General features: G+C 39.8%; 1 long non-coding RNA gene across 3 annotated transcripts in view; it reads right to left on the reverse strand.

Moving 5' to 3' along the window:
- The window catches only part of LOC123604561, a 34,619-nt gene that overhangs the window by 9,464 nt on the left and 4,234 nt on the right, over window positions 1–20,921 (reverse strand). For all 3 annotated transcript variants that reach the window (XR_006715360.1, XR_006715359.1, XR_006715358.1), the window contains exon 2: window positions 1,982–2,039. This is a non-coding gene — a long non-coding RNA (uncharacterized LOC123604561). The remainder of the gene's footprint in view (window positions 1–1,981; window positions 2,040–20,921) is intronic.

A 20,921-nucleotide genomic window follows, 5' to 3' on the forward strand; every position in this document is an offset into this window, starting at 1 on the left:
ATCTAGCATCTAGCATTTTAGTTGTTTTAGTCAGGAAGGCTATTCAAAAAGTTTAATCTATACAAGGCCAGAAGTGGAAATTCTTTTTTCTATAATGTTTTATTTTTAAGTAAATTCTCCCCCCAATTTGGGGCTCAAACTCACAACCCCAAGATCAAGAGTTGCACACTCCACCATGAACCAGCCAGGTGCCCCAGAAGTGGAAATTTTGAAGGCTCTTTTTAGTGCCTTTTTTTTTTAAGATGTTGTTTTTTTATTTTTTATTTTTTTATTTTTGAGAGAGCAAGAGTACCCAAGTGAATGAGCGGTAGAGAGAGAGAGAGAGAGAGAGAGAGAGAGAGAGGGAGGGAGAGGGAAAGGGAGGGAGGGAGGGAGAGAGAGAGAGAGAAGTGGGTCTCACCTGGTGGGGCTTGAGTTCACCCATATGGGACTTGAACTCACTAACGGTGAGATCATGACCTGAGTCAAAGTCAGATGTATAATGACTGAACCACACAGGTGCCCGGTTCTTCTAAATGTTTTTTTTAAAAGGCTCCTAACATTACAGCCTGAGTACCTATTGATTGAGAGAAATATATACCAAAAGTATAATTTAAACTTAGATAGTTATGTATTTTACTCATTTCAGTAGCATCTACATAATGTTGAAAACATCTTTATTTAGACTTATTTAAACATTCAACAAATACTTATTGAACATCAGCAATGTCTTGTCAGATAAAATTTCTAACATCATGGAGTTTATACTGAAAGACAGAAACAACAAACAAAAAATAACATTATCTGGGATAATGACAAGTACACTGAAGAAAATCAGTAATATGATAGGGACTGGGAGAAGTTTACTAGAGATGGATGCTCAAGGGAGGCCTCTCTGAGGAGGTGATCTTTAAGCTGGCACCTGCATGACAAGGAACCAACTAAATTATCATCTGCCTGCAGCCAAGACATGGTAAACAGAGACATGAATTTAAGTGTCCTACAGTCCCCAGATTGGGAACCACTGTCATAAGGGGAAGACTATGAGGTGAGCTTTGGCTTCAGATGTAGCCCTTAGCTTGCTCAGTCCAGGCCATGTGAGCCTGAAACATTCCTTTCCTGGCTCTAACCCACAGTCTTCAGTTTTCTGTCAGTAAAATCGGGCCACAGTCCTGATTCTAGGGTGCTATAAGGGTTAATTGATGCCTATAACATTTTTAAGATGTTTAGATGAAAAACTCAGGGCTGTATGGAGGGTTATTAGAGCCTCCCTAGCCCCAGGGAAAATCTCTCCATATCAGTAACATAGGTCCTCTCTTCTCTAGTCTGTAGCTGTGGGACAATGACTTTCACACTTTTGTGGGTATTAGGTTGTTATAATGTGAATTCCTTGGGCTCTTGGCCTGAGGTTCTGATTTTCCCTGAGGTTCTGTGTCCTTCTGTCCCCTTGTCCAGGACCTCATGTTTCCCAACACTCTAGATTTCTGTCTTTGCAAATAAGACAGAGTATGTACTTGTCCATATATACTGTGGTCAGAGACATCTTAGGTCATTTTTCCTAAGAGCAATCAAGAGGAGACATTGGGGAAGGCAGGAATGTGTCTGTATCTACTTCTTTTTTTTTTTTTTTTTTTAATTTTTTTTTTTCAACGTTTATTTATTTTTGGGACAGAGAGAGACAGAGCATGAACAGGGGAGGGTCAGAGAGAGGGAGACACAGAATCGGAAACAGGCTCCAGGCTCTGAGCCATCAGCCCAGAGCCTGACGCGGGGCTCGAACTCACGGACCGTGAGATCGTGACCTGGCTGAAGTCGGACGCTTAACCGACTGCGCCACCCAGGCGCCCCTGTATCTACTTCTTAAATGTAGACCAATATTAGGAGGAGGATTAGGAGAAAACTTTGAATAAGAAGGGAGGAATTGCCGACTGGTCGAAAATGAGAAAAGAAGGTGAGTACAAGGAAAATAATCCTGGTGTGAGGCCAGTTCACTGCTTCTTACCTCTTTTCCTGGTGCTGAATTCCACTATAGGACCTGTCCAGGAGTTGACAACAAATTCCTTCAACAAATACATATATATTAAATGTCTATTATATGCCAGGCAATGTAGTCTATTGTATTACTAGGTGTAGGAATTCAATGTGAAATAAGATCTCTGCTTTCCTGGAGCTTCCATTCTAGTAGGGGGAGGCAGCAAATAAATAAATACAATGATATATATGTAAGACTATTTCAGACAGTGGTAAGTACAATAATATAAGATAACATAATAAAGAGGGAGAGTTTGGCGAGTGACTGTCTTAGATTGGGGGTTAGTAAGGGCCTCTCTGAGAAGGTAACATTTGAGCAGAGACCTGAATGACAAGAAGTCAGCCTTGGGAATAGGGGAGAGGGAGTGGAGGGAAAGAAAGCATTTTTTGGCCAAGGTAATATCAGTGTAAAGGCCCTCAGGCACGAAGAGCTTCAGAATGTTTGAGAAGGCCCACAGAGCTAGAGTGGAGGAGTGAGGGAGAGAACAGGGGAAGGCGAGGTTGGAAAAGATGAGGATCAGTGTGGTAGGCTACATAATGAATACTTTGAAAGAGGCAGTATGGATGAGGCCTTGTCCCTTTGGGTAAGAATAGTAGAGGCCAACCTAGAACAGCCAAAACAATCTTGAAAATGAAGAACCAAGTTATAGGACTCACAACCTCTGATTTTCAAAATTACTTCAAAGCTCCTATAATCAAGACAGTGTGGTACTTGCATAAGGAAAAACATACAGGGTTGACAGTCTAGGAACACATACTCACACTTACGGTCAATTGATTTTTGATGAGAATGTCAAGACAACTCAATGGTGAAAAAAATAGTCTTTTCAACAAATGGTTCTGGGAAAACTGGATATCTCCATGCAAAAGAAAGAAGTTGGACGCCTGCCTCATACCATATGCAATAATTAACTCAAAATGCATCAAAAACTTAAATATAAGAGCTAAAACCATCTCTTCTTAGAAGAAAACAAGCCTTAATCCTCATGACCTTGGACTTGGCAATGGTTTCTTAGAATGATACCAAAACACAAGGAACAAAATAAAAAAATAAATTAGACCTCATAAAAATTTTAAAACTTCTATCCTCCAAATGGCACTATCTAAGTGAAAACAACCAGCAGAATGGGAGAAAATACATGTAATTATACATCTGCTAAGGGACTTGTATCTAGAATATATTAAGAACTCTTACAACTCAATAACAAGAAGACAAATAACTCAATTTAAAAATAGGCAAGGGAAGGGGCACCTGGGGAGGCTCGGTGGTTGAGTGTCGGACTCTTGATTTCGGCTCAGGTCATGATCCCAGGGTCATGGGATTGAGCCCTGTGTAAGGTTCCATACTGAGCATGGAGCCTGCTTAGGATTCTCTTTCTCTCCTTCACTGGCGCATGCTCTCTCTCTAAACAAACAAACAAACAAACAAAAAAAAAACCCAAAAACAAAACAAAACAAAAACAAAAACAAAGGAAGGGGCATCTGGCTGGCTTAATCAGTGGGTCATGCGACTTTTGATTTTAGGGTGGTGAGTTTGAGCCCCACATTAGGTGAAGCACTTACTAAAAAAAAAAAAAAAAAATAGACAAGGCCTCCAAAAAAACATTTATCTAAAGAATATATAATAATGGGAGGACCTGGCTGGCTTAGTCAGAGGAGTGGGATCACTTGAGTGGTCATGAGTTTGACCCCATGTTGGGTATAGAGATTACTTTAAAACAAACAAACAAACAAACAAACAATCAAACAAACAAACTAGGGGTGCCTGGGTGACTCAGTCAGTTGAGTGACTTCGCCTCAGGTAATGATCTCATAGTTCCTGAGTTCAAGCCCCACATTGGGCTGGCGGCTGTCAGCACAGATCCTGCTTCAGATCCTCTGTCCCCATGTCTCTCTGCCCCTCCTCTGCTTGCGTTCTCTCTCAAAAATGAATAAACATATATAAAAATAAGTAAGTAAATAAACTTAAAAAATAAAGAAGATATACAAATGGACAATAAGCACATGGAAAGATGCTCAACATCATTAGCCATTAGGAAAATGTAAATCAAAATCACAATGAGATACTGTTCACACACATTAGGATGGCTATAAATAACAAGTATTGGTGAGGATGCAGAGAAGTTGGAACCCTCACACATCACTGGTGGGAATGAAAAATGATGCAGCAGCCCTGAAAATAGTTTGTGTCCTTCTAAAAGTTAAATATAGAATCATCATATGATCTAGCAATCCCACTCCTAGATATATACCCAAAAGATTTAAAAGCAGGGACGCAAACAGATACTTTATACCAATGTTCATAGCAGCATTATTCACAATAGTCAAAAGGTGAAAACAACTCTGATGACTCAACAATGCAAAGTGATGAATAAACAAAATGTGTTATATCCATACAGTGGAATATAATTCAGCCATAAAATGTAATGAAACACTGATACATGCTACAACATTGATGAACTTTGAAAACATCATTCTAAGTGAAAGAAACTAGTCACAAAGGACTACATATTGTATGATTCCATTTATGTTAACTATCCAGAATAGGCAAATCTATAAAGATAGAAATTAGACTATTGGTTGCCAAAGGTTTGGCACCTGGGAGGGAAGGGGTGGGGAGGTTAAAGGCAATGGCTAAGGAGTATAGGACTTATTTTTAGGGCTGATGAAAATGTTCCAGAATAGATGTAATGGTTGTACAACTCTGTGAATACAATAAGAGCCACAAAATTATGTGGTCTGTAAATTATATTTCAATAAATCTATTTAAAAAAATAAAAAGAAGGGCGCCTGGGTGCCTCAATTGGTTAAGCATCTGACTTTGGCTGAGGTCATGATCTCGTGGTTCATGAGTTTGAGACCTACGTAGGGCTCTGTGCTGACAGCTCAGAGCCTGGAGACTGCTTTGGATTTTGTGTCTCCCTCACCCTCTACCCCTCCCCTGCTCATGCTCTGTGTCTCTCTCAAAAATAAATAAACATTAAAAATAAAAAAAATAATAAAAAGAATGGTAGGGGCCAGAGCCTGGTATCTAATTAGCAGGGTCACAACAGGGAGGCTGAAAACCTCTAGGGCCTCCAAGACCAAAGGAATTACCACTGCTGGGCAAGAACTGGGGGAATTCTCCAATACTGACTCCAGGAACCTAACAGTTAAGTGAACCCAAGGGAAGAACCACAGTCTTGGGAGGTTTCTCCAGGTTGTTTTTAGAGACCTGTGTTTGTTCATCTCCTGCGAATATATCCGTGTCCAAAGGGGAAAATGTATAATGATGCAAACTAGAGCTGTGCTCTCTTTCTAGATCCTCTGCTCTTCTCAATGATAATATATTAATGTCAGAGTCCTTAGCTCCAGCCTGACCTATCTTCTCTTTATTAATAACCACAGGATCATAGAGCTGGAAGATCATCTCCTCTTAAAGATGCAGAACTGAGGGTTCAGAGGAGAGTTACCTGCTTGATCACACAGCCAGTAAACAGCATAGAGGGGACTCAAATTACGGTGAAACACCTTACCCCTAAATTCCCCATCCTAGTGACTAAATCCCTAATGAATCAGTAATAGCCTAAGGAAGGACAGCTGTCAGGCCAAGGGGAAGGGATGGATGGTAGGAGAGCAAGGGAGAGGTGCGGGTGGATGTGGAGGTGGAAAGTGACATATGTGGCAAAGTAGTTGTCATTATGCTGCTTTACATTTTTTTTCTCTTTGTTTGATTTTTTTCCATATTTGTCTATTCTAATTAACCATATGGGGCTGTGGCCTGGAAGAATTGTTGGTTCTTAAAACTCATTGAAGGGCTTAGGTCATTTTAAGAAATGGGCCAGCACAGGAGGAAGGAAATACAAGTATCACTGTTCTAGGAGATGTCCCTGGCTCCTCCCAGTTCCTGCTATTGAGCCCAAGTGGGCCAGTTGTGGCCCCTTACAGCTTGTCCCTACCATTTAACTTCAGGTTTTCTAAATAAACTCCTCATGGCTGGGAAGGTCCCTGTCGTCTGCCCTATCCAGTCTCTCTCTTCACCCTATGCAGACAAAGTTTTATCTGGAGACTTAGAAAGAGAGAGAAGCAGGGAAAGGAGTATCTTTTCCCTTTCATAGATTCACATCAGAGATGCCCATTGCACATTCAGAGCTCTTGCTCCCAAGCTTTGACTGCTGAGTTAAAGACGAGAGTTGGCTGAGTAAGGAAAGACTGAAAACCCAGCAGAGACTTCATAGATCATCTCCTCCATCCTTCTGCCTCCACTGCAACTGCTATATAGTACTGCAGCAGTCCTGAAACTTTCTGGTTTCATAACCCCTGTACACTCTTAAAAATTATTAAAGACCTACAGTTCTTTTATTTATTATTAAAGACCCAAAGAGCTCTTGTTTCTTTATTTTTTTAATGTTTATAATATTGATTGTACTTTTTTTTTTTTAAGAGAAAGAGAGAGTGTGTGAGCAGGGGAGGGGGCAGAGAGAGAGAGAGAAAGAGAATCTTAAGCAGGCTCCACATTCAGCGTGGAGCCCAACCCGGGTCTCGATCCCATGACCCTGGGATCATGACCTGAGCTGAAATCAACAGTTGGATGCTCAACCGACTGAGCCCTTGTTTATAGAGCATCCTGAGCTCTTGTTTATATATGTGGGTTTTATCTATTAGTGTTTAGCGTTATTGGAAAGTAAAACAGGAATTTACAAAACTGTATAAGTTTAATCCATAAATGTGAACATAAGTAACATATTTTTATGAAAAAAATCTATTTTTTGAAGCAAAATTTAGTAAGAGTTAATTTTTAATGTGTGACTTAATAAAAGACGGATGGATTGTCCATCCTATCAACTTCAAAATTCAGTCAACTGCAATTAGTATTTTGGTTGAAGAATATGAAGAAAATCTGGACTCACATGGATATGTAGTTAGAAAGGGAGGAATATTTTAATGTTTTTTTTTCAGATAATTGCAGTTATTATCTTTAATACCACACAAAAATTCAACAACTGTTAGTTTTCTAAAGGTTGAAATCATAACTATAAAATTTTCATACTCTGTTACATTAAAATCCACTAGCCTAGCTTTGAATGTTGTTTTATTCATTCATGGTTTTATAACATCATGTATTGGTCATTTGGGAAATACAGTTCACTGAGTTATGCAGCTCTTGCAAATACTGACACATTTTATTATATAATGTCAAAATAATATCAGAAAATACATTTTGCAATATCATCTCCTATCTCACCAAAAAAGTCTTTAAGTTTTGGGAAACTGTCAACCAATGACAGTGGATGCAACTTTCCAAAATCCGCATTTATGCCCCAAAACTTGAATTTTATATTTGGAAACAATATACTGTCAGCTGTTTTCCTTCAAATGGCAGGCTCCAGAAAATGTCTACCAAATACACCAGTCTGAATTACCAAAATTTATGTCAGTCATACTTTAAAGTAAAAATGATGTTCCATGAAAAAATGGTTAGTTCAGCTTACAACAAAAATAGTTGCATGAGTGTTTTCCCTGGAGACAACCAATGTTCAGCAGAAGTGCTCTATGTATACTTCTCATTTCCTCAAATAGAATATTAAAATACATGTAATGAAAGGCTGAGATTTAATTAATAAAATTAATTTTTACTTCTTCATTAAGGACTTTTTAAAAATGTTTAAATATTTATTTTGAGAGAGAGAGAGCGCATGTGCAAGCAGGGGAGAGGCAGCAAGAGAGAATCCCAAGCAGGCTCCTCACTCAGCACAGAGCCCAACGCCAGGCTCAATCTCACAAACCATGAGATCATGACCTGAGCTGAAATCAGGAGTCAGATGCTCAACTGACTGAGCCACCTAGGTTCCCTTGCATGTCTCTTACTTTAAATTTTTTTAAATGTTTATTTATTTTTGAGAGAGAGAGAAACAGAATGCGAACAGGGGAAGGGCAGAGAGAGAGGGAGACACAGAATCTGAAGCAGGCTCCAGGCTCTGAGCTGTCAGCACAGAGCCCAAGGCGGGGCTCGAACCCACGAACAGCGAGATCATGACCTGAGCCGAAGTTGGACGTGCTTAACTCACTGAACCACCCAGGTGTCCCTGCACGTCTCTCACTTTAAATCAAAAGCTAGAAACAATTAAGCTTAGTGAGGAAGGCATGTTGAAAATCAAGACAGGCAAAGTAAATTGAAAATCTTCTGTAAAGGATTCACATTCTAGATGCCATTAAGAACATTCGGGATTCAAGGGCACTTGGATGGCTCAGTCAAGGGTCCAACTCTTCATTTCAGCTCAGGTCATGATCTCACAGTTTGTGAGACTGAGCCCTGGGTCAGACTCTGCGCTGACAGCCTGCTTGGGATTCTCTCTCTCCTCTCTCTCTGCCTATCCCCCATGTGCATGAGTGCTCTTTTTCTCTCTCTCAAAATAAATAAATAAACTTAAAAAAAAAAAAAGAACATTCGGGATTCAAACCGGCAACATTAACAGGAATTTGGAAGAAGCTGATTCTAACCCTCATAGACGACCTTGAGGGATTCCAGACTTCAATGGAGGATGTAACTGCAGATGTGATGGCAGTAGCAAGAAAAATAGAGTTAGAAGTGAAGCCTGAAGATATGACTGAACTGCCACAATTTCATGGTAAAACCTTAATGGATGGGAACTTGCTTCCTCTGGATGAGCAAAGAAAATAATTTCTTAAAATGCAATCTACTCCCAGTGGAGATGCTGTGAAGATTGTTGAAATGACAATAAAGGATTTAGAATATTACATAAACTTAGTTGATAAAGCAGCAGCAGGGCTTGAAAGCATTGACTCCAATTTTTTTTTAAGATTTAATTTTGGGGGCACCTGGGTGGCTCAGTTGGTTGGGTCAACATCGGATCTGACTTGATTTCAGCTCAAGTCATGATCTTGCAGATCATGGGATCAAGTCCCTCACTGGGCTTGGTGCTGACAGCATGGAGCCTGCTTGGGATTCTCTCTCTTTCCTCTCTCTCTGCCTCTCTCCCTGGCTCAGGTGCTCTCTCATAATAAATAAATAAGCATTTTAAAAAATTTTATTTTATTTTATTTTTAAATTTTTCTATGTTTGTTTTTGAGAGCGAGAGAGACAGAGAGAGACAGCGCATCAGTGGGGAAGAGGGAGAGGGAGACACAGAATCCGAAGCAGGCTCCAGGCTCCGAGCTGTCAGCACAGACCCCGATATGGGGCTTGAACCCATGAACCACGAGATCATGACCTGAGCCGAAGTCAAATGCTTAACTGAGCCACCCAGGTGCCCCCCAAAAAGATTTTAATTTTTAGTAATCTCCGCACCCAGCATGGGGCTCGAACTCGCAACCTTGAGATCCAGAGTCGCATGCTCTATCAACTGAGCCAGGCAGACACCCAGGACTAACTCCAATTTTGAAAAAAGCTCTACTGTGAGTAAAATGCTGTCAAGCAACATCGCATGCTACAGAAAAATCGTTCACAGAAAGGAAAGTCCTTCGATGAGAAAAACTTCATTGTTGTCTTGTTTTAAGAAATGGCCACAGGGGCGCCTGGGTGGCGCAGTCGGTTAAGCGTCCGACTTCAGCCAGGTCACGATCTCGCGGTCCGTGAGTTCGAGCCCCGCGTCGGGCTCTGGGCTGATGGCTCAGAGCCTGGAGCCTGTTTCCGATTCTGTGTCTCCCTCTCTCTCTGCCCCTCCCCCGTTCATGCTCTGTCTCTCTCTGTCCCAAAAATAAATAAAAACGTTGAAAAAAAAAATTAAAAAAAAAAAAAAAGAAAAAAAAAGAAATGGCCACAACCGCCTGAACCTTCAGCAACCACCATGTTGATCAGTTAGGAGCCATCAGCATCAAGGCAAGACCCTCTACCAGGAAAAAAAAAAAAGACCTGCTAAAGGCTCAGATGATGGTTAGCATTTTATAGCTGTTCCTCTACTTATTTAACCACTTATTGATGGACAAATGTAAGGTTTCTGTGAACATCTTCACACACATATTTCTGAGCTCATGTGTGAGTGTCTCTATGCCAGTTCTCCCAGAATTCGAAGTGGATTTTGCTAGATTAAAGGGTATGTGCATTTAAAAATTTGAAGGCAACTCCAAACTGATTTCCTAAAGATGTTATCAATTTACAATCCTGCTAATGGCATACGAAAGGACAACAGGGAACTTGTGAGAATAATTGTTGGGCATGAGATGATCAGGCTCTGCAAAGTGGTCTCACCAGTGCTCTTGAGGGTTTTAAAATATTTGAGTCCTGGGGCACCTGGGTGGCTCAGTCGGTTAAGCATCTGACTCTTTTTTTTTTTTTTTTAATTTTGTTTTTTTTTTTTAATTTACATCCAAATTAGTTAGCATACAGTGCAACAATGATTTCAGGAGTAGATTCCTTAGTGCCCCTTACCCATTTAGTCCATCCCCCCTCTCACAACCCCTCCAGTAACCCTCAGTTTGTTCTCCATGTTTATGAGTCTCTTCTGTTTTTTCCCCCTCCCTATTTTTATATGGTTTTTGTTTCCCTTCCCTATGTTCATCTGTTTTGTCTCTTAAAGTCCTCATATGAGTGAAGTCATATGATTTTTGTCTTTCTCTGACTAATTTCACTTAGTATAATACCCTCCAGTTCTATCCATGTAGTTGCAAATGGCAAGATTTCATTCTTTTTGATTGCTGAGTAATACTCCATTATATAGATATACCACATCTTCTTTATCCATTCATCCATCGATGGACATTTGGGCTCTTTCCATACTTTGGCTATAGTTGATAGTGCTGCTATAAACATGGGGGTGCATGTGTCCCTTTGAAATAGCACACCTGTATCCCTTGGATAAATGCCTAGTAGTGCAATTGCTGGGTCGTGGGGTAGTTCTATTCTAGTTTTTTGAGGAACCTCCATACTGTTTTCCAGAGTGGCTGCACCAGCTTGCATTCCCAAACGTCTGACTCTTGATTTCGGTTCAGGTCATGATGTCAAAGTTCATGGGTTTGAGCCCCGTGTCTGGCTACCTGCTGACAGTGTGGAGCCTGCTTGAGATTCTCTCTCTCTCTCTCTCTCTCTCTCTCTCTCTCTCTGCTCCTCCCCTGATCATGTGTTCTCTCTCTCTACCAAAATAAACTAAAAAAAATTAAAAAATATATTTCACAGTTCTTCAGTTATTCTCTAGGAATTCTAATATCCATATGAAATCCCTAGTACACAGAACAGTATTGCTGCTTCCTTTGGACACCATTACGGCTCAATCTTGGTTAAAAATCCTTCCAGCTTAAGGGCAGAGGCACTAGGACAGTTTAGGGCTTTAACCAAATCCCAGAGACCATTGACAGGCTTGCCCATTTCTCAGACATTTGCCCTACATAACTCTTGTAAGGCTGAAGCAATCCTCTTCAAATGACAAACATTTTTCATCTCCTAAATCTATACTGGAACAGTCCAACCCTGGCTGTTTTTTTCTTTCTTGTCACCAGTGGTGCCAATGCCAGAGTTAAAGAGGTCCTTCTAGGTGAAAAGTTTCAGGGTAGAGTCTTGACCACAATTTTTCTTATAGCTTCTGTGAGCTTGTACTAGGCTCATGTTTCAGCTAGACTGTCTATAGGCCTCTTGGGGCCACAGCAAAGACCATGCCACTTCCTTGGGGAAGAACATCTGGGAGGTGGCACTGTTACCTGCCCTGCAGGTGAACGCCATGCTGCGTCTCTTGCTTTATAGGCCTGCCTTGATGAGCAAGGGGTGTGGTTAACAAAGGTGAGTTCAAACACTCCAAAAGAGTCTCTAAGATCAGCCTTCAGAGTGACTCAGTTCTCACTTATAAGCCAAAATTGCTCTCCGAGTAGGAACCCCAGGCTTGCTCTCTTCTCACTTTGGTAAGCAATGCAATGATGTACTTCTGATTCTGACAGGAAACATCAGAAGGTGATGGATGGAAACGTCCCCTCAGAGATTTTTCCAGGAGGTATCGACTCTAATACACAGTTCGCCAGTTTCTTCTTTATTAAACAGGTAGTATGAAGCCTAGAGGACTCCTCAAGGGCCCTTCTGATTCAAAAGTACTGACTCACTATGAGGCAGACCACCATGACCTGGAAGATAAGCTGAGTCTTGATGTGGGGGTTTCTAAATAACTATTATCTTATCAGGAAAGTGCTCAGACAATGAGATTCTAAATTTTCACCAGTCCTGGAACCTTCTAGAGTCTGTGGCAGAATGCCACGGTACCTGCCAAGGAGAGCTTCTAGAGAAGGTAGGTGTGGCTGCCCAAGTTGCAGTGTAGAAGAGGACATATGAAACAAGGTGTTTGGAGTAGTCAGCCTCGGGTTTCCCACATGTGTGGAATTGCAGAGGTAGGGGCTTCACTGTAATGCACTTGGTAAGCTTCTGGGTTTCTTCAAAGGATCTGTGATTGCAGGTTGTTAGTAGCCTGTTCTTGTCAAATGATCTTGTACAACTGCGGATCAAGGTATCTGGGATGAAGGCCTACACACTTGCTGATACTTATTCATCAGTGTGATTCTTGGGCTTCCCTTTTAATTACTCCTGAGGGGTGGAGGAAAACACACAGAATTGCTGCTAGCACTCAGATTTTAAGTATGCATCTTTCTGTGGAGGCAGTACCCAAAATATATTCACCAAGGATTCACCTGGTGGAAAAGTGACTTAATCTTCATTGCTAACATGACCTTTCTGCAGAGTGATGTTTTTTTAATGAAAACCAAAGCTATAACTCAACATCTTTTAAAAATTCGTTCCCAGTTCCTTATTGCCAATAAGTATCCCAATTTGATGAATCCTCTGATTTTACACCTATAGTGATTTTTTCTTACAACCTTTATTTTTTTCTGATCACCAGAGTAATGCATTACTTATAGAAAAATTGGAAACATAAATAAATAAAAATAATCCACTATTCCACCATCCACAGATAATCTCTGTCTGATATTTGTTATTTTTTTTTAATTTTAATTTTTTAAATTTAATCTCTATACCCAACATGGGGCTCAAACTCATGTCCCTGAGAACAAAAGTCACATACTCTTCCAACTAAGCCAGTCAGGTGCCCCTGATGTTTGTCATTTTGAGGTATGTCATTTTCTATTCACTGTAGTGTATTGAGAATATATATACATCTTGTCTTATAGCCTTATTTTTTATTTAACATAATATGAACTTCATTTTTTTTTTGAAGTTTATTTATTTTTGAGAGAGCATGAGTGGGGGAGGGGCATTGAGAGAGGGGTACTGAGGATCTGAATCAGGCTCTGCACTGACAGCAGAAAGCCAGATGCGGGACTCAAACCTAGTAACCTGAGATCATGACCTGAGCCAAAGTCTGACACTCAACTGACTGAGCCACCTAGGCACCCCTGTGAACTTCATTTTTTTCTATACAATATTTTTGTTCCTATGTCTGATTAAACCTTTTTTTTTATTTTAAGATTCTGATTTTTGGGGGCACCTGGGTGGTTCAGTCAGTTAAGCATCTGACTCTTGATCTCAGAGCAGGTCTTGATCTCAGTGTCGTGAGTTCAAGCCCCACACTGGGCTCCACAATGGGTGAGATGCCTACTTAAAAAAAAAAAAGATCAGGGCGCCTGGGTGGTTCAGTCAGTTAAGCGTCCCAATTCGGCTCAGGTCATGATCTCACAATTTGTGATTTCGAGCCCCATATTGGGCTCTCTGTTGTCAGTATGGATCCCGCTTTGGATCCTTTATCCCCTTCTCTGCTCTTCCCCTGCTCGCATGTGTGTGCATTCTCTCTCAAAAATAAATAAGCATTTAAAAAAAATTTTTTTTAGATTTATTTATTTTGGAGACAGAAACAGAGTACGAGCTGGGGAGGGGCAGAGAGAGAGAGAGAGGGAGACACAGAATCGGAAGCAGGCTCCAGGCTCCGAGCCGTCAGCACAGAGCCTGACGTGGGGCCGAACCCAGCAACCGTGAGATCATGACCTGAGCCAAAGAAGATGCCCAACCGACTGAGCCACCCAGGTGCCCCAATAAGCATTTTTTAAAAAGATTCAAAAAAGGATTTTATTTTCAAGTGATCTCTACATCCAACGTGGGGCTTGATCTCACAACCCCAAGATCAAGAGTCATACCATCTATTGACCGAGCCACACAAGTGACCCAACTCATAAACATAAATTCCTAGACTCATAAACATAAATTCCTAGAAGTCCAAAGGAATAAGCATGTTAAAAATGCTCACAAGAGGGGCCCCTGGGTGGCTTGGTGGGTTAAGCGGCTGACTTCGACTCAGGTCATGATCTTGCAGTTCGTGAGTTCAAGATCCATGTCGGGCTCTGTGCCAACAGCTCAGAGCCTAGAGCCTGCTTCGGATTCTGTGTCTCCCTCTCTCTCTGTACCAACCCCCCCCCCCTCTGTCTCTCAAAAATAACCATTTTAAAAAATTGAAAAAGGGGCGCCTGGGTGGCTCAGTTGGTTAAGCGTCCAACTTCGGCTCAGGTCATGATCTCACGGTTCAGGGGTTTGAGTCCCATGTTGGGCTCTGTGCTGGCAGCTCAGAGCCTGGAGCCTGCTTCGGATTCTGTGTTTCCCTCTCTCTCTTCCCCTCCCCTGCTCATGCTCTGTCTCTCTCTCTCAAAAATAAATAAACATTAAAAAAAATTATTAAAAAATTTTAAAAATGCTCACAAGAGAGATCTTAAAAGTTCTCAACACAAGAAGAAAAAATTGTAACTATGTGAGGTAATGTATGTTAACTAAATTTATTGTGGTAATCATTTTGCAATATATATGTATATCGAATCATTATGTTGTATACCTTAAAGTAATACAATGTTATAGATCAATTATATCTCAGCAAAACTGGAAAAAACAAAAATAAAAAAATTAAATTTTAGAATAGTGTTAGATTTATAGAAAAGTTGGGAAGACAGTATACTTGCCACATAGCCCATCTCCAATCTCCTCTATACTAATATCTTAGTATCTTATATTAGTATGGTACATGTGTTGCAATTAATAAACCAACATTGATATAATATTAGCTAATTAATACATAGTTACTAAGATCCATAATTTATTTATTCAAGTTTATTTTGTGTTTATCTCATGTCCTTTTCCTGTTCCAGTATTCCATCCAGGATACTACATTACATTTAGTTATCATGTCTCCTTAGGTTCCCCTTGACCATGACAGTTTCTCAGACTTTTGCATGTAGTATCAAGGGTATATACTATCTTTTTTTTTTTTTTTTTTAATTTTTTTTTTTTTCAACGTTTTATTTTTATTTTTGGGACAGAGAGAGACAGAGCATGACCGGGGGAGGGGCAGAGAGAGAGGGAGACACAGAATCGGAAACAGGCTCCAGGCTCTGAGCCATCAGCCCAGAGCCCAACGCAGGGCTCGAACTCACGGACCGCGAGATCGTGACCTGGCTGAAGTCGGACGCTTAACCGACTGCGCCACCCAGGCGCCCCAAGGGTATATACTATCAACAGGAGTTATCACTGATGATGTTAATCCTGACAACCTGGCTGAGGTAGTGTTTGTCAGGTTTCTCCACAATCAAGTCACTTGTCCCTCTCCCATTTCCATATTTTACTCTTTGGAAGGATATCACTATGCACAGCCCAAATGTAAGGAGAGGGGAGCTAATGCTTCACCTCCTCAAGGGTAGAGTTTCTACATCAATTTGGATTTCTTCTGCATGGAAAACTTACCTATCGTCCCATTTATTTATTTATTCATTCAAACATTTATTTACCCATATGGACTCAAGGACATTTATTTTATACTTTGGGCTATAATTCAATATTATTTATTTGCTCAAATTATTCCAGCTTTGGCCATTGGGAATTGTTTCAGTTAGCTCCTATTATCTCTTTGAAATACCCTCATTATTGTGCGTGTGTGTGTACGTGTGTGCTCACGCGTGCGCCCGCATGTGCGCATGCATGTTTAGTAATTTCTTACTTTCTGGCACTCTAAGATGTTCCAGGTTCATCGTGTATATTTCCTGTCCCAGTCTCAGATTCAGTCCCAGTCCTAGATTTCTCCAAGGAGCCTGGTTCCTCTCATTGGAGAATGTTATTAAAAGCCAAGATGTGGATGCAAGGTGTGCATGTTGCTACTGGAATATCATTTCTAGGTCCTCTCTGCTGACAGACCAAGAAAAAATATGTGTGTATACTAACTTGTGTATATGCACATACCTATACATATTCCTACATGTATCCACTTGTAATTATATTAAACTAAATAGAAGTTCTGATGTCTCCAACTCTAATCCATTACTACATAGATCATTCTAGCTTCCTCCCCTTGCTTATCTGTAATCACCCACTCCACAGTGAGAAACAGAAACTGCCAGCCATTTACATAATTGTTCAATTCCAATACACATATATGGTTTGTTTTTTTTTTTTTAATTTTTTTTTCAACGTTTATTTATTTTTGGGACAGAGACAGACAGAGCATGAACGGGGGAGGGGCAGAGAGAGAGGGAGACACAGAATCGGAAACAGGCTCCAGGCTCTGAGCCATCAGCCCAGAGCCCGACGCGGGGCTCGAACTCACGGACCGCGAGATCGTGACCTGGCTGAAGTCGGACGCTTAACCGACTGCGCCACCCAGGCGCCCCCACATATATGGTTTTAGAAATGTTTGTTAACGCACATCCCCAGGGGAAAATAACTTAATCAACTATTGTACATTGCTTATGTGCTGTTCCTTTTGCCTTTAGAGTGACAACTGCTTTCCAAACTTACATAGGTCAGTTGCTTTTTCTTTCACTCCCCTCATTGAAGTTGTTTCACACATTTGTAATACAATTATATATATTTTTGTCATCATCTGCATTCCATTCTAACATATCCTGACCTATTAAACAAATGAAAACATTTTTTCATACGTTAAAGTTCACTCTTGGGGTGCATGGCTGACTCAGTTGGTAGAGCATAAGATTCTTGATCTCAGGGTCATGAGTTCAAGCCCCACATTGGGTATGGAGACTATTTAAAATAAAAGTAAAAAAATTAAAAAGTTCACTCTTTGTACTATGAAGTCTATGAGTTTTGACAAATGCATAGTGTCACATATCCACTATTATAATTCCGTACAAAATACAGTATCATACAGAATGTTACCAATCTGAAAGTCCCTGTTCTTCACCTGTTCAACCCTTCCCCCACTCCAATCCCTGGCAGTCATTGATCTGTTTACCATCTCCACAGTTTTGCCTTTTCCAGAATGTCATATAGATTCATTCAGTATGCAGCCTTTTTAGACTGGCTTCTTTTGCCCAGCAATATGCATTTAAAATTCATCTATGTCTTTGCATAGTTTGATAGTTCATTTCTTTTTATTACTCAACAATCTTCCATTGTATGGTGATAACACAGTTTGTTTATTCATTCACTTATCAAAGGATACCTTGGTTGCTTCCAAATCTTGGTGATTGTGAATAAAACTGCTATAAACATTCACATGCAGAATTTTATGTGGATAGGTTTTCCACTCAGTGGGTAAATACCCAGGATTGCAACTATGGATTACACGGCAAGACTATGTTTAGCTTTGTAAGAAACTTCCAAACTTTCTTTGAAAGTGGTTGTACCATTTTCATTCTTACCAGCAGTGAGTGAGTTCTTTTAGCTTTGCATCCTCACCAACAATTGGTATTGTCAGTTATTTGGATTTTAGCCATTCTAATAGATGGAAATAAGAACTTAAAGGATCTTTTAAAAAATTTTTGTTTAGTGAACTCTGTCCAGAATATACCTAGAACTCACTGATACCAAGAGTTGCATGCTCTACCAACTGAGCCAGGTGTCTGTAAAGAAAGGATCTTGATACCTAATGCCACATTTCTCTTCAGAACGTTTGTATCAATTTTTCTGGAGTAACTTTGTTTTTATACTACCGCTCCCCACATTTATCAGGCACCAAGTCATGCTGATTTTTTACGATTGCTGATAGTACATTTTACTTAACCCGACAGTCACTACCCTGATCCAGGCCTTCATGATCTCACACCTGGACTAAGCACAACAGCAAGACTGCTCATTTCCCAGACTCCAGCATTTCCTTGTTCTGACAAAACCCATGCAATGCAGCCAAAAAAAAAAAAAAAAACAAAATTGTAATCGTCCCTTAACTTTTATCTTGATAACTTTGCTTTTCAAGAAAAATGGTATGTGGCCCATTGAACCAAATTTAAAGCATTGAGTCCAGTATTTAAGATTTCTTTAACCGAATTTCTCTTTAATCCCCATTTTGAGTTTTCTGTATGGTGCAAGTTAGTCGTTTTACCATCCTGACATACAATTTGAAGACTTTTACTTCTTTGTGATCATTCCCATCATTTCTTTCCATTTGGGATGCTCTACCTCCTTTATTTCCCTATCATTATCCCAGCTCAAAATGGTCATAATCAAGCTTTTTCCTAAATAAACTTACTCCATGTTAATTTCTCTTTTACTTCCTATCTACTCAACACTATAAAATAGTTTGTTATACTGTCTTGAATGTCTTTCTGTTCTCTATTATTCCATGTGCATTTTATCTACTTAACAATCAGTCAATAAGTATATATGCATCAGCACAGTTGAAAGGAAGTACATTAAATCTTCTTTTTCTTTTACGTTTTCTCTAAAGCACTTGGCACAGTGCCCTGCAAATAGCAGGAGTTGAATAAATGCTGGTTGAATGTACAGATGAGAACATTGCACAATGTGATATAGGTTTATTTAATTTAAACATTTAATTTTTTATTACACAAAAAACATGTTAACTATGGAAAAAACTAAAAAAAAATAAGCCTGTAAAATGCAAACATTCAAAAAAGAAAAAGAATTATAAATCTTTGTATAATTCCATTACCGAGAGATAATTACTATTAACCTTTGTTTTACATGTAAATGACCATATTTTTTCTATGCGTGCATGGTATTTGATTTGAAATGATGACTACATTTTGTAATGAAATGCTTCTTAAGTTATGTACCTTTAAAGTATACCTTTAAAGGTCAAGTGGACAAACTATCTAAGTCTAAGAGCACTGTACCAGTCAATTGAAGTAGACTTGTATTTCTGATTCCTGGCTCAGAGATCTTCCCACCAAAACCTAATTCTTTTCCATAACCTTAATGCATATTCTCCTTGACATGCTGTCCTTTATCCAACAATTCAAGGATTAAGGAGTTCTAGCAGAGCCCCAAGGAAGAAGGTGGATATTAATTGTTCCATCATCTCTCCTTTGTTGAGAACCTGAATGATTCCACCACAAGAGGTATTTATATACTCATTAGTTTTAGAAGTTTGAAAAAAAAAAAAATCCCTGGCATGAAAGGTGTATAATCAAATGGAGCAACATCATTTACTGCCTTCATTCTTGTTGGGCAGGCAGTAAGGACAGAACTTTTAGGAGGTAAGCAGGCCTTTTTGTGTGAATATATATTATCTTGTCCCTTTTTAGGAAGGGTAGGCTCAGTAACAGAATAAATTCTAGGCAACTTTCTGAATATTTTGGTAAATTTTCTTAGGCTGTGTGGTGTGTTAGTCCAGCTGCATGCACGCATAACTCTTTATTTTTTAAAATATGCCTAGTTTTGGGATGCCTGGGTGGCTCAGTCAGTTGAACGTCTGACTTCAGCTCAGGTCATGATCTCACAGTTTGTGGGTTTGGGCCTTGCATCCAGCTCTGTGCTGACAGCTCAGAGCCTGAAGCCTGCTTCGGATTCTGTGTCTCCCTCTCTCTTTGCCCCTCCCCTGATCACGTTCCGTCTCTCTCTCTCTCTCTCTCAAAAATAAACATTAAAATTAAAAAAAATATATGCCCACTTCCTGGATGTCACTAGACATCCCTCTTGCAGGTATATTCAACTATAGCTCATATAAGTAGTTGCCTTCAGTCCAATTGCAATTTATTTTTATTTTTATTGATTTTATTTTTGAGAGAGAGAGAGAGAGAGAGAGAGAGAGAGAGAGCAAACAGGGGAGAGAGGCCAAGGGAGAGAGAGAATCCCAAGCAGGCTCCATGCTCTTTGCGGGGGCTCAATCCCACGACCCTGGGATCATGGTCTGAGCAGAAATCAAAAGTCAGACTGAGCCCCCCGGGAACCCCTCTAGTTGCAATTTTACAACTTTTCAATTAAATTAATTTGTGCCCACGACTTACTGGAGGCCAGACAGATTAGAAAGTTACACATCTGTAGCACTGTTAAGGGGAAAAAAGTAAACAATCTAAATATTCAACATTATCATGTAAACAGAATACTATGAACTAGTAAACAAAAATGACAGAGCTCTTTATAGACTAACGTGAAATATCTCTGGAATAAATCAGGTGAGAAAAGCAAAATATAGAAGCATGTATAGTAACAAGCTGCCATTTGTGTTTAAAAGGGAAAAAATAAATTGATATATATATGAAATTACTTATATATGTAAACACCTCTGGAAGAATATTTATTTATTTATTTATTTTGATTCCCTTCTGATTTTATTTTTTTATTTTAATATATGAAATTTATTGTCAAATTGGTTTCCATACAACACCCAGTGCTCATCCCAAAAGATGCCCTCTTCAATACCCATCACCTACCCATCACCCTCCCAATCCCCATCAACCCTCAGTTTGTTCTCAGTTTTTAAGAGTCTCTTATGCTTTGGCTCTCTCCCTCTCTAACCTCTTTTTTTTTTTTTTTCCTTCCCCTCCCCCATGGGTTTCTGCTAAGTTTCTCAGGATCCGCATAAGAGTGAAAACATATGGTATCTGTCTTTCTCTGTATGGCTTATTTCACTTAGCATCACACTCTCCAGTTCCATCCACGTTGCTACAAAGGGCCATATTTCATTCTTTCTCATTGCTACATAGTATTCCATTGTGTACATAAACCACAATTTCTTTATCCATTCATCAGTTGATGGACATTTAGGCTCTTTCCGCAATTTGACTATTGTTGAGAGTGCTGCTATAAACAT

The sequence above is a fragment of the Leopardus geoffroyi genome, chromosome A1 (genome assembly GCF_018350155.1).
Source record: "Leopardus geoffroyi isolate Oge1 chromosome A1, O.geoffroyi_Oge1_pat1.0, whole genome shotgun sequence".
Taxonomy (NCBI): domain Eukaryota; kingdom Metazoa; phylum Chordata; class Mammalia; order Carnivora; family Felidae; genus Leopardus; species Leopardus geoffroyi.